The sequence below is a fragment of the Zingiber officinale genome, chromosome 4B (assembly GCF_018446385.1).
Source record: "Zingiber officinale cultivar Zhangliang chromosome 4B, Zo_v1.1, whole genome shotgun sequence".
Lineage (NCBI taxonomy): Eukaryota > Viridiplantae > Streptophyta > Magnoliopsida > Zingiberales > Zingiberaceae > Zingiber > Zingiber officinale.
Window position 1 is genome coordinate 100,512,793 of NC_055993.1, and position 12,030 is coordinate 100,524,822.

A 12,030-nucleotide genomic window follows, 5' to 3' on the forward strand; every position below is an offset into this window, starting at 1 on the left:
AATTACACTACGACCTTCCAATGGTTTGTTCCTTTCCATTTTGGTCGTGAGCTACTGTTTATAATTTATAAGGTACTGATAACATCATCTTCTATATGTGACACCACATACTATGTTATCTACAATATAAATTAATTGAACAACTACAAACAAATGTAGATAAATTGACCAAATGTGATTCTTTATTTAACATAAATGTTTACAAAAGCTTAAGCTTTCAGTATACACTCCAACAATCTCCCACTTATACTAATGACTAAGCTGCCATATCTTCTACCATACATCTGATTCCCATTCCCTCCACATGCCGATCGAAAGCTTTCGCCGGAAGGGCCTTAGTGAAAGGATCTGCCAGGTTATTGTTGATACAGTCTGACCTGGCTGTTGTTTTGATGTTGACACTGATTTAAGTTTGTATCAGATGTTAATTGAACTCAGATTGATTACTGATCAAGGTTGATCATGTGGAAGGGAAAAGTCCAAGTTGGAAACTTGGCACGCGAAGTCGGAGAGGGCTCGGTGGCTCGTTCTCCGGACTAGGTCGGAGAGGGCTCGGTAGCTCGTTCTCCGGACCAGGTCAGAGAGGGCTCGGTAGCTCGTTCTCTGGACCAGACGAAGTCGGAGAGGGCTCGGTAGCTCGTTCTCCAGACCAGGTCAGAGAGGGCTCGGTAGCTCGTTCTCTGGACCAGACGAAGTCGGAGAGGGCTCGGCAGCTCGTTCTCCGGACCAGATCAGAGAGGGCTCGGTAGCTCATTCTCTGGACCGGATTAGGTCAGAGAGGGCTCGGTAGCTCGTTCTCTGGACCAGACGAAGTCGGAGAGGGCTCGGCAGCTCGTTCTCCGGACCAGGTCAGAGAGGGCTCGGTAGCTCGTTCTCTGGACCGTATTAGGTCAGAGAGGGCTCGGTAGCTCGTTCTCGGACCAATCTAGTATCACATAGGCGTTGGATCGGTCAACAGACCATCCAGTGATACTTTGGATGACTGATCGGTCCGCAGACCGATCTAGTGAGACTAAATTCTCTGATCGGTCTGGTGACCGATCAGGAAGCACTCAGTAGCACACCGAGTGCAATCTGATCGGTCTGTGGACCGATCAAGAAGCACTCAGTAGCACACTGAGTGCAATCTGATCGGTCTGTAGACCGATCAGGTGATAATATCGCGGAAGGGAAAAGGGAGTTGGATCGGTCTATGGACCGATCCACATCCAATCTGATCGGTCGTCACGACCGATCAGACCATCCCCAGACCGATCAGGCTGTTGTATGATCGGTCCAGGGGTCAGTGATCGGTCTGTTGACCGATCCAAAGTTAAGTTCATTGTGCATGCGCTTTCTCTGATGTTTTCTGATTCGCACTTATTTTTGCCCATCCTTGTTTAACCTTCTGCTGTGAGACTTTTGAAGATGCAGGTTGCAGATACCATACCAGTGCTTAGTCTCAAATTAAGCCTCATCAAAGGAATGAGACAAAGGATCTTTCCACTGCTTTCTCTACGTCAAATGCATTTGAAGCAGCAACGGCTACAGGTTGCGATTGGCTGTGTTTCTGGTAGTGATCAGGCGGTGATTGGCTTAACTCCTGGTGATTGGTTCGAGCTCAGAGGCACCAGTGAAGACCGTGGTTCTATTGGTGTGAGCTCAGAGAATCAGAAGAGGAAGAGAAGTGATTGGCGACGCCATAGCTTGCAGCAGGGATTCGGTGCAGGTTGGCAGCGATCCGGTGCAGGCTGATCGAGCAGAGACATAAGAAGCAGTGTATGCTGGAAAGATGAACAGAGAATAAGCAAGCAAGAAAGTGAAAAAGTTCTGTTGATCGTTCTTGAGCTCTCGTGTGAAAAACTGCGATATGTGAGTTCCTGTTTCCACTGATCCTCGCGTGGTTGTAAGCATTAGTTCATTCTTCTTTGCCACCGAGCTCTGTAAGTCTTGTGCTTTAACATATATATTTCTTGAGACTTTGTAGAGAGGTTACTCCACCGAGAAGGAGAGTTTCATTAGCCGGAGTCATCCGGGGTGTGATCTACCGAAGATCAAGGGCTCGTCCACCTTACGGACACGCCGAGGAGTAGGGGCAAGTTATCCCCGAACCTCGTAAATCAGTGTGTTAGTGTGATTGTCTCCTTCTTGTTTTAGTTTTCTAATTCCGCTGTGCTAACAAGTTTTTGTAGAAATTTGTGTTTAAGTTTTTAAGAGGTTATTCACCCCCCCTCTAGCCATCTAAGATCCCAACAAGTGGTATCAGAGCCTGGTGCTCTTCATCTGGACTAACATCCTAAGGGGCAACAAGATGGCCATGAAGGAAGGATTCAGCACCAACAGACCACCTTTCTTCAATGGAGCAGATTTCCAGTATTGGAAGAGCCGCATGGAGTATTACCTCAAGACTGATATCTCCATGTGGTTCTCGGTCAAGGAAGGCTTCACACCACCGAAGGACGAAGAAGGTAAGGAACTCGATTCATCAAGGTGGTCTACTGAACAAACTCGTAAAGGGCAAGCCGATGCCAAGGCGGTAGTCACCTTACAATGTGGGATTGCCAAGGACCAACTCGTTAAGGTAGGTCCATTCTCGAGTGCAAAAGATTTATGGAACAAGCTTATCGAGCTCCAAGAAGGAACTCGAGATTCTCGGATAGCTAAGAGGGACCTATTCTTGAATCAACTACAAAATCTCACCATGAAGGAAAACGAAACAGTAAGTGAACTACATGGGAGGTTCAAAGAGATCATCAATGGTCTCCATTCCGTGGATGAACGCGTGGAGAATCGTGATCTAGTAAGGTACGCTCTTAAATCCTTTCCAAGGAATGCCTTGTGGTCATCTATGGTAGATGCCTACAAGGTTTCCAAGGATCTTTCCATTGTTAAATTAGACGAATTCTTTTGTGAAATGAAACTTCATGAACTTGCTAACAAAGGTCAAAAGGAGAAAGGTATAGCTTTGGTTGCAGGAGAAAAGAGCAACGATGGGAGAAGAAAGAAAGAAAAGAAGAAGGAGAAAGAGATTCCTTTATCTTCATCCTCCTCCGAGTCCGATGATGAAGGTGGATCATCATCAAGCGAGATGGCAAATTTTGTGAGGAGGATCATGAGAAGAAGCAGGAGATACAAAGGTAAAACTGTAGATCAAAATATTGATAAGTCTAACGTTACTTGTTATGAGTGTAGCAAGAAAGGTCACTACCGGAGTGAGTGTCCAAAACTCAAGAAGGAGGAACGGGCCAAGAAGAAGGAGGAAAGAGCCAAGAAAAAGAAAGGCCTCAAAGCCACATGGGATGAGTCTTCCTCAAGCTCATCGGAGGAGGAAGAGAAGAAGGAGAAGAGTACTCGGCAATTGGCACTCATGGCAAGGGAGGAGTCCGAGTCCGAGAGTGATGACTCAAGCACTTCAGCCGCGGCTTCATCATCTTCGGATGATGAAGAGGTAACCTCTTCTCACTTAGAAAAATGTTATAAGACTATTACACATTTGTCTACCTTGCTTAAAAAATCAAAAACAGAAAATAAATCATTAAAAGAAGAAGTAGAAAACTTGAGAGCTCTTAGGGAAGATGAGGTTGATGACCTACATCTAGAGCTCCTTGAGGATGAGAACAAGGCCTTGAAGGGTGAGATTGAGAAACTCAAGAAAATGCTTGAGAAATTCTCAACTAGCTCTAAGACCCTAGACATGATTCTAAATGCCCAAAGGGCGGTCTACAACAAGGCTGGATTAGGATACCAACCTAAGGAGTCTAGCTTTATTTCTTTAGTGTCAAGAACCCAATTTCATAGATCGCATGTTTCTAGGGTTCATGAGACTAGGAAGAAGGTAACAAAGGCATGGGTGCCTAAGTCTTTCATTGTAGATGCATTAGGTCCCAAGATTTGGGTACCTAAAACATCTATCTTTCGTGTCTTGTAGGCATTGGTAAAGGGGGAGCGTCTATCAACTTGGTTTGTTGATAGTGGATGCTCCAAGCACATGACCGGGGACAAGTCACTATTTTCTATCATTCAAAACAAAAATAGAGGTAATGTGTCATTTGGTAAAAATGGTAATCTTAAGGTTATAGGAGTTGGAGATATTCATATATCCGAATATCTCCAAATCAAGAATGTCCTTCTAGTCAAGGGGATGACTTTTAATCTCCTAAGTGTCAGTCAATTGTGTGATACGGGTTACACAATTGAATTTCATTCGAGTCAATGTCTAGTCAAAAACATTGACACACTTGACACGGTACTAGTAGGCACAAGGGTAGATAACATTTATCAAGTTTCTTTTAAAAGTGCTACTAATGCTCTTGCTAAGTGTTTCATGTCAAAAGAAGAAGAATCGTGGCTTTGGCATAGGAGGTTGGCTCATGTGAACATGAAGAATATCCGGAAGCTGGTCAACAAAGGTTTAGTGTGAGGCTTACCAAGCATCAAGTACCAAAAGACCAAATTGTGTGATGCATGTCAGAAGGGTAAGCAAACTAAAGCGCCTCATAAAGGTAAAAGCGTTATAAGTACAACTACTGCCTTAGACTTATTACATATGGATTTGTTTGATTGCAGTAGTGTTATTTCATTAAATGGAAGTAGATATTGTTTAGTGATTATTGATGACTTTACTAGGTTTACATGGACCTTCTTTTTGAAAACTAAGGATCAAACCATAGATATTTTTATTTCTTTTTGTAGAAGAACTGAAAATGAAAAATCAACAACAATTAAAACCATTAGAAGTGATCATGGTGGGGAATTTCAAAATCATAGGTTTTTAGAATTCTGTCAAGAAAAGGGATATAGGCATGAGTTCTCTACTCCAAGGACCCCATAGCAAAATGGGGTTGTGGAGAGAAAGAACCGAGTCTTACAAGAGGCTGCACGAAGTATGCTCAATGAGTACTCACTACCGAGTTACTTATGGGCTGAAGCTATAAATACAGCTTGCTATGTGCAAAACCGAATCCTGATACATAGGTTTTTAGGAAAGACTTTCCATGAACTTTGGTTTGGAAAACCCCCTACAATTAAACATCTTAGGGTGTTTGGTTGTAAGGTGTTTATCTTGAACACCAAGGACCATCTTGGAAAATTTTCGGCCAAGGCTGATGAAGGGATACTGGTTGGGTATTCGCTCACCAGCAAAGCCTATCGAGTCTACAACAATAGGACTAAATTGATTGAAGAGTCCTCTGATGTAGCTTTTGAAGAAATCCCTAACTTAAATGATCAATCAAGGGATGTAGGAGAAATTCAATTTGAACTTAGAAATCTAAGTTTGAATGATCAAAATGAAGAACGAATCGAAGTTGACTCTGATGTTGATGAGCAAAGGTAACAAAGAACTCAATCTGATCCTTTGCCTGATATTGAGTCCTTGCCTGTGCCTAGTGAGACCATTTATGAGGCACCACCAACACCAAGACAATCTAGGATAGCCACTAGTCATCCCCAAGACCAAATTGTGGGAGACATCCAACAAGGGGTTAGGACTAGGTCATTCTTTAGAAATGAGTCTAATGAAGTCGCATTGATTTCAGAGATTGAACCAAAATTAGTTGATGAGGCATTGCGCGATCCTGATTGGATCATAGCTATGCAAGATGAGTTAGGTCAATTTGAAAGGAGCCAAGTGTGGGACTTAGTTCCTAGACCTAAGAAGACCACCATTATTGGAACTAAATGGGTCTTCAAAAATAAGTTAAATCAAAAGGGAGAAGTTGTAAGAAACAAGGCAAGACTTGTAGCCAAGGGCTATAGTCAAGTCGAAGGTCTCGATTATGATGAGACTTATGCTCCCGTGGCACGATTAGAGTCCATTCGTTTAATGCTAGCTTTTGCTGCACATAGAGGTTTCAAGCTCTATCAAATGGACGTTAAATCTGCCTTCTTAAATGGCTTTATTAAAGAAGAGGTCTATGTTGAACAACCACCAGGGTTTGTGAATACCGAAGCTCCAAACCACGTGTACAAGCTCAAGAAAGCACTTTATGGGCTTAAACAAGCACCACGAGCTTGGTACGAAAGGTTGTCAACATATTTACTAGAAAAGGGTTTTGTAAGAGGCCAAATAGACCCAACACTATTTCTGCGTAGAGATGGTGAAAATATTTTTGTAGCCCAAGTGCATGTCGATGACATAATTTGTGGCTCAAATAACAAGGACTATTTGAATGATTTTATCACTCACATGGAGAGTGAGTTTGAGATGAGTCTGGTGGGAGAATTGACTTTCTTCCTTGGACTTGAAATCAAACAAACTCGAGATGACATTTATGTCCATCAAACAAAATATACTCAAGAGATGCTCAAGAAATTCAAAATGAGTGACTCTAAGGAAGTATCCACTCCAATGGCGACAAACACTCGCCTTGACAATGATGAGAGTGGAAAACCAGTTGATCTAACGCAATATAGAAGCATGATTGGTAGTCTTCTATATCTCACAGCTAGTAGGCCGGACATACTTTTTGCTGTGGGCATGTGCGCTAGATATCAAGTTTGTGCCAAGGAATCTCATTTAATTGCAGTTAAGAGAATTCTGAGATACCTTAAGGGCACAATTAGAGTAGGTCTTTGGTACCCTCGTACTGAGTCTTTTGACTTGATAGGTTATACCGACTCTGATTATGCTGGGTGCAAATTGGATCGGAAAAGCACTAGTGGGGGTTGCCAATTCTTAGGATCATCATTGGTTAGTTGGTCAAGTCGGAAGTAACATTGTGTTGCTCTCTCCACAACCGAGGCTGAATACATTGCCATGGGAGAGAGTGTATCACAATTGTTGTGGATGATTCACACTCTAGAAGATTATGGACTTTCGTATAAGGGAGTACAAGTGTTGTGTGACAACATTAGCACAATAAACCTAACGAAAAATCCAGTCCATCATTTAAGGACCAAACACATTGAAGTGCGTCATCACTTCATTAGAGATCACGTAGCTAGGGGAGACATTGCACTCACATATGTTGAGTCAAAGTCAAACTTAGCCGATATTTTCACCAAACCCCTTCCGGAAAATGAATTTAGTCATTTAAGGAGGGAATTGGGAATGTGTTTGTCTCAATAAGTCATTTTGACCACATCATGATCAATAAGGACCATTAAAATGACAATAGAAATTGGGAAATTAATTTGGGCAACTTGGGAACATCTCACACAAACTATAAGGTTTAACAAAATATTTTTGTTTGCTAGAAATGGGGTGAGATGCTAGGATCAACCAAATTATTCAAAATGTATCATGCATCTCTTGAATAATTAGGTTGAAGAGACATAAATTGAGTATGGGGAAGGTCATTACATAATTCATGTGTATTTGGCTCCTAGATCTTACTCATATATTCCAACCAAGGAATCTTGGTTGGACCTGTGTCTAGAAATCATCTAACCTTGTTGATGTGTTGATTGATACCCTTGACTGATACCTTCCTGATTTTGATTGAAAATAGGACAAGTTGGTGAAGAAATTTTGACATATTTTGACAAACTTGTAACTAATCATAGCAAGGATATATTTTGAATTGATAGCCTGAGTCAGATTGATTACCTTGGTTCACTATAGATCATAGTTTCAGCAAACAAACAGAACAAACTTCTCTGGTTTTGAAACTTTGAGAATCAACACATTTGTTTTGAAGTGTCTAAAACTTTCGAGCCCTAAATAATTCCAAATCATTAGAGCTCATCATTAGGAAATATTCATTGGTATCACTGAATATAATCTGTGAGCTCTTCAGATCCTAGGTTCTGAACTTGGAAGTTGTTGAAACAAGTTTCAGAGCTTTCGATACGAATTTCAGAGACTGAAATCACTAAATATCAGACACTGATCGGTCCAGGGACCGATCAGGATGATATCTGATCGGTCTCTACGACCGATCAGGAGAGTTCCAACTCTCTGTTCGATATCTGATAGGTCTGCAGACCGATCAGGGGTTCTGGCACGTATCAGTAGTTACTGATCGACCTCTGATCGGTCCGGGGACCGATCAGGAGGTTCCCTGATCGGTCTCCACGACCGATCAGGGGCTCTGGCCTCTGATCCACCACTGATCGGTCCGGGGACCGATCAGGATGATCCCTGATCGGTCTCCACGACCGATCAGGACACTCCCTGACCGATCAGGACGTTCCCTGATCGGTCAGGATTTCTCCTGTTCGGACAGCCGTCCGATCATTTCATCAACTGTATACCCATCAGACCATTAAAACTTCCCGATCTCTTCTTTTCCTCTTTCACTCGGAACCCTAGCCAACTCCTTCCCTCACCTCACTCCTTCTCTTCTCGTTGCACGCGGACCACTAGCCGAACCCTAGCCGAAGCTCTAGCCCTCGGAAGTCCTAGCCTAAAGTTCAATGGCACCAAGGTAACTTCTAACTTCTCTAGAACTTGGCATTTTGTTTTCATTTCTCACTGAATCTTTTGTTGTCTCAGTTCTTGATTGTTGGTGGCTCCGGTGCTCACTCATTGCCCCATTTTACCACATTGTTAACCCTTAGAAAGAAAGTAGTGGGTGAAGGGACCTCTAAATCTAAGTCACCTGAGAAATCGAAGCCTAGGGCTACTTCCCGACCTCAACCATCTGTCTCGGCTAGATTTCCAAACCAACATTATGAGGATGCCTTCAACCAAAGAACATTCAAATTACTCCCTTGTAGGTCCGTGGATCGAAAATTCATGGACGAATTTTGCCCACAAGTGTCAGAAGTCATAGCCTACTACAAACTCGATTCACTAGTCTACTTGGAACGGGATATCAACTATGACTTGGTCTCTGAGTTCTATAATAACCTTCATCAGACTAATGATCTAGGTTATAAAACAAGAGCTGCTAAGCGGACTCTTGATTTCAGTGTCTCATCCTTCTTTGAGTATCTCGATTGTCGGAGGTGTACCGGTAATGTCTTTTCGATATTTCCTGACTTACCAGATCCTTTACTTCCACCTTTTGATATCTCACCTGACGATATTTATGAGTACTTCTTCAGACAGCCTAGACAAGGGCTAGATGAGCTAGATGTTGACTTCCCTACTTTTGCAGCCTTGAGATTATCTCCTCAAGACTACATTCTTTTTAAGATTGTCACGAACTGCCTTCTACCTATCACATCTAAACCATTATCTGAGATCCGATCATATCATTGTCTTATGCTTTATGGTTTGCGTCGGCGTCTCGATTTTGATATCATGTCGAGCATCTACTCCTCGATCATATCATATTCTCAGCCTAGCAGCTCCACTATTTATATGCCTTATGGGCATATAATTACTGATTGGCTCGAGACCCTTCAGGTTGATGTCTCTAAGGGTAGAATAGTCAAAATGGTCAGGCAGGATTGCCGACTTGGGAAATGGGCATTTTCCAAGTCTGGCATCATAGGGCAAAATGGGGATGTTCGGTGGAAGGATGGGAGAGCACTAGGTGAGTTACCACGGGGACCTCCACGACAGGTTGCTCCTGTTGCTGCTCCTCCTGCTGCTGACGATGGAGAGGCCGATCCTGATCTGCGCTGGCAGATCGCCGAGCTGGAGAGTCGCTTTGATCGACAACCAGCGCTATGATGACTTACGCAGTCAGCAGTTGGTGACGCAGCAGCTGCTTCTGGGCTGGATGGCCAACTACCCACCTCCGCAGCATTTCTCGGGTCATCCACCTTCGAGCTCCAGCATGCCGCCTCAGGGTTACGTGCCTCCCGCGGATGATGATGATGTTCCTCATGTTGAGGAAATTGATTGATACATTCTATGTGTTATTTTGCCTGTCTGTGTGTTGGATGATATTTGTTGGATATCTTTGTCTGACCTGGATACTTATGCTACTCATATATTTTTGCTATTCATTTGTCTATTTCTCGTTTTTCCTTATGCTTCAGTTCATATTAATATGTTGTTCCTATGCCATGACTTGATTGTATCTTATCTCTTTCTTACTGTCACATAGTACACTTCGAGGGAACTCTAGGTGCATTAAGAAAAGACAGTATGGGTTAAGGGGGAGTCTTTTGAGTCTTATCACCCCATTCGCACCTTTTCGGTGTTTGACAAAGGGGGAGAGATATCTAAGTTTAGAGATGTATGAAGGTTTGATTTTAGGGGAGAAGAGATTTTAGGGGAGAAGATAACGGGGAGGATCTTGATTCTCGTTATTGGCTTCCTTACATCATGGTATATTCATCTTAGGGGGAGGATCTTGATTCCCCTAAAATTATGAAAATAAGAACATTTCTGATCTAAACTTAAATCGTGTTGTCAAACAACAAAAAGGGGGAGATTGTTGATACAGTCTGACCTGACTGTTGTTTTGATGTTGACACTGATTTAAGTTTGTATCAGATGTTAATTGAACTCGGATTGATTACTGATCAAGGTTGATCATGTGGAAGGGAAAAGTCCAAGTTGGAAACTTGGCACGCGAAGTCGGAGAGGGCTTGGTGGCTCGTTCTCCGGACTAGGTCGGAGAGGGCTCGGTAGCTCGTTCTCCGGACCAGGTCAGAGAGGGCTCGGTAGCTCCGGACCGACGGTCGGAGAGGGCTCAGCTCGTTCTCCGCACTGTGCCGAGAGGGGCTCGTTCTCCGGACGAAGTCGAGAGGGCTCGGCCTCCGACCTGATCGAGAGGGCTCGTGGCTCGCTCTGGACCGGAGGCCGAGAGGGCTCGGCGGCTCGGACGGTCGGAGAGGGCTCGGTGAGCTCGCTCTGGACCGTATTAGGTCGAGAGGGCTCGGTAGCTCGTTCTCGGACCAATCTAGTATCACATAGGCGTTGGATCGGTCAAGCACCATCGGTGATACTGATGACCGATCGGTCCGCACCGATCTAGTGAGACTCTCGATCGGTCCGGTGACCGATCGGGCTTGCTGAATTAGCTGAGCTGGATCGATCCGTGGACCGATCAAGAAGCATCCAGAGCACAGAGCGGTCTGTAGACCGATCAGGTGATAATATCGCGGAAGGGAAAAGGGAGTTGGATCGGTCTATGGACCGATCCACATCCAATCTGATCGGTCGTCACGACCGATCAGACCATCCCCAGACCGATCAGGCTGTTGTCTGATCGGTCCAGGGGTCAGTGATCGGTCTGCTGACCGATCCAAAGTTAAGATCATTGTGCATGCACTTTCTCTGATGTTTTCTGATTCGCACTTATTTTTGCCCATCCTTGTTTAACCTTCTGCTGTGAGACTTTTGAAGATGCAGGTTGCAGATACCATACCAGTGCTTAGTCTCAAATTAAGCCTCATCAAAGGAATGAGACAAAGGATCTTTCCACTGCTTTCTCTGCGTCAAATGCATTTGAAGCAGCAACGGCTACAGGTTGCGATTGGCTGTGTTTCTGGCAGTGATCAGGCGGCGATTGGCTTAACTCCTGGTGATTGGTTCGAGCTCAGAGGCACCAGTGAAGACCGTGGTTCTATTGGTGTGAGCTCAGAGAATCAGAAGAGGAAGAGAAGCGATTGGCGACGCCGTAGCTTGCAGCAGGGATTCGGTGCAGGTTGGTGCAGGTTGGCAGCGATCCGGTGCAGGCTGATCGAGCAGAGACATAAGAAGCAGTGTATGCTGGAAAGATGAACAGAGAATAAGCAAGAAAGAAAGTGAAAAAGTTCTGTTGATCGTTCTTGAGCTCTCGTGTGAAAAACTACGATCTGTGAGTTCCTGTTTCCACTGATCCTCGCGTGGTTGTAAGCATTAGTTCATTCTTCTTTGCCACCGAGCTCTGTAAGTCTTGTGCTTTAACATATATATTTCTTGAGACTTTGTGGAGAGGTTACTCCACCGAGAAGGAGAGTTTCATTAGCCGGAGTCATCCGGGGTGTGATCTACCGAAGATCAAGGGCTCGTCCACCTTACGGACACGCCGAGGAGTAGGGGCAAGTTATCCCCGAACCTCGTAAATCAGTGTGTTAGTGTGATTGTCTCCTTCTTGTTTTAGTTTTCTAATTCCGCTGTGCTAACAAGTTTTTGTAGAAATTTGTGTTTAAGTTTTTAAGAGGCTATTCACCCCCCCCCCCTCTAACCATCTACGATCCCAACAGTTATCCGCTGATGCAAGC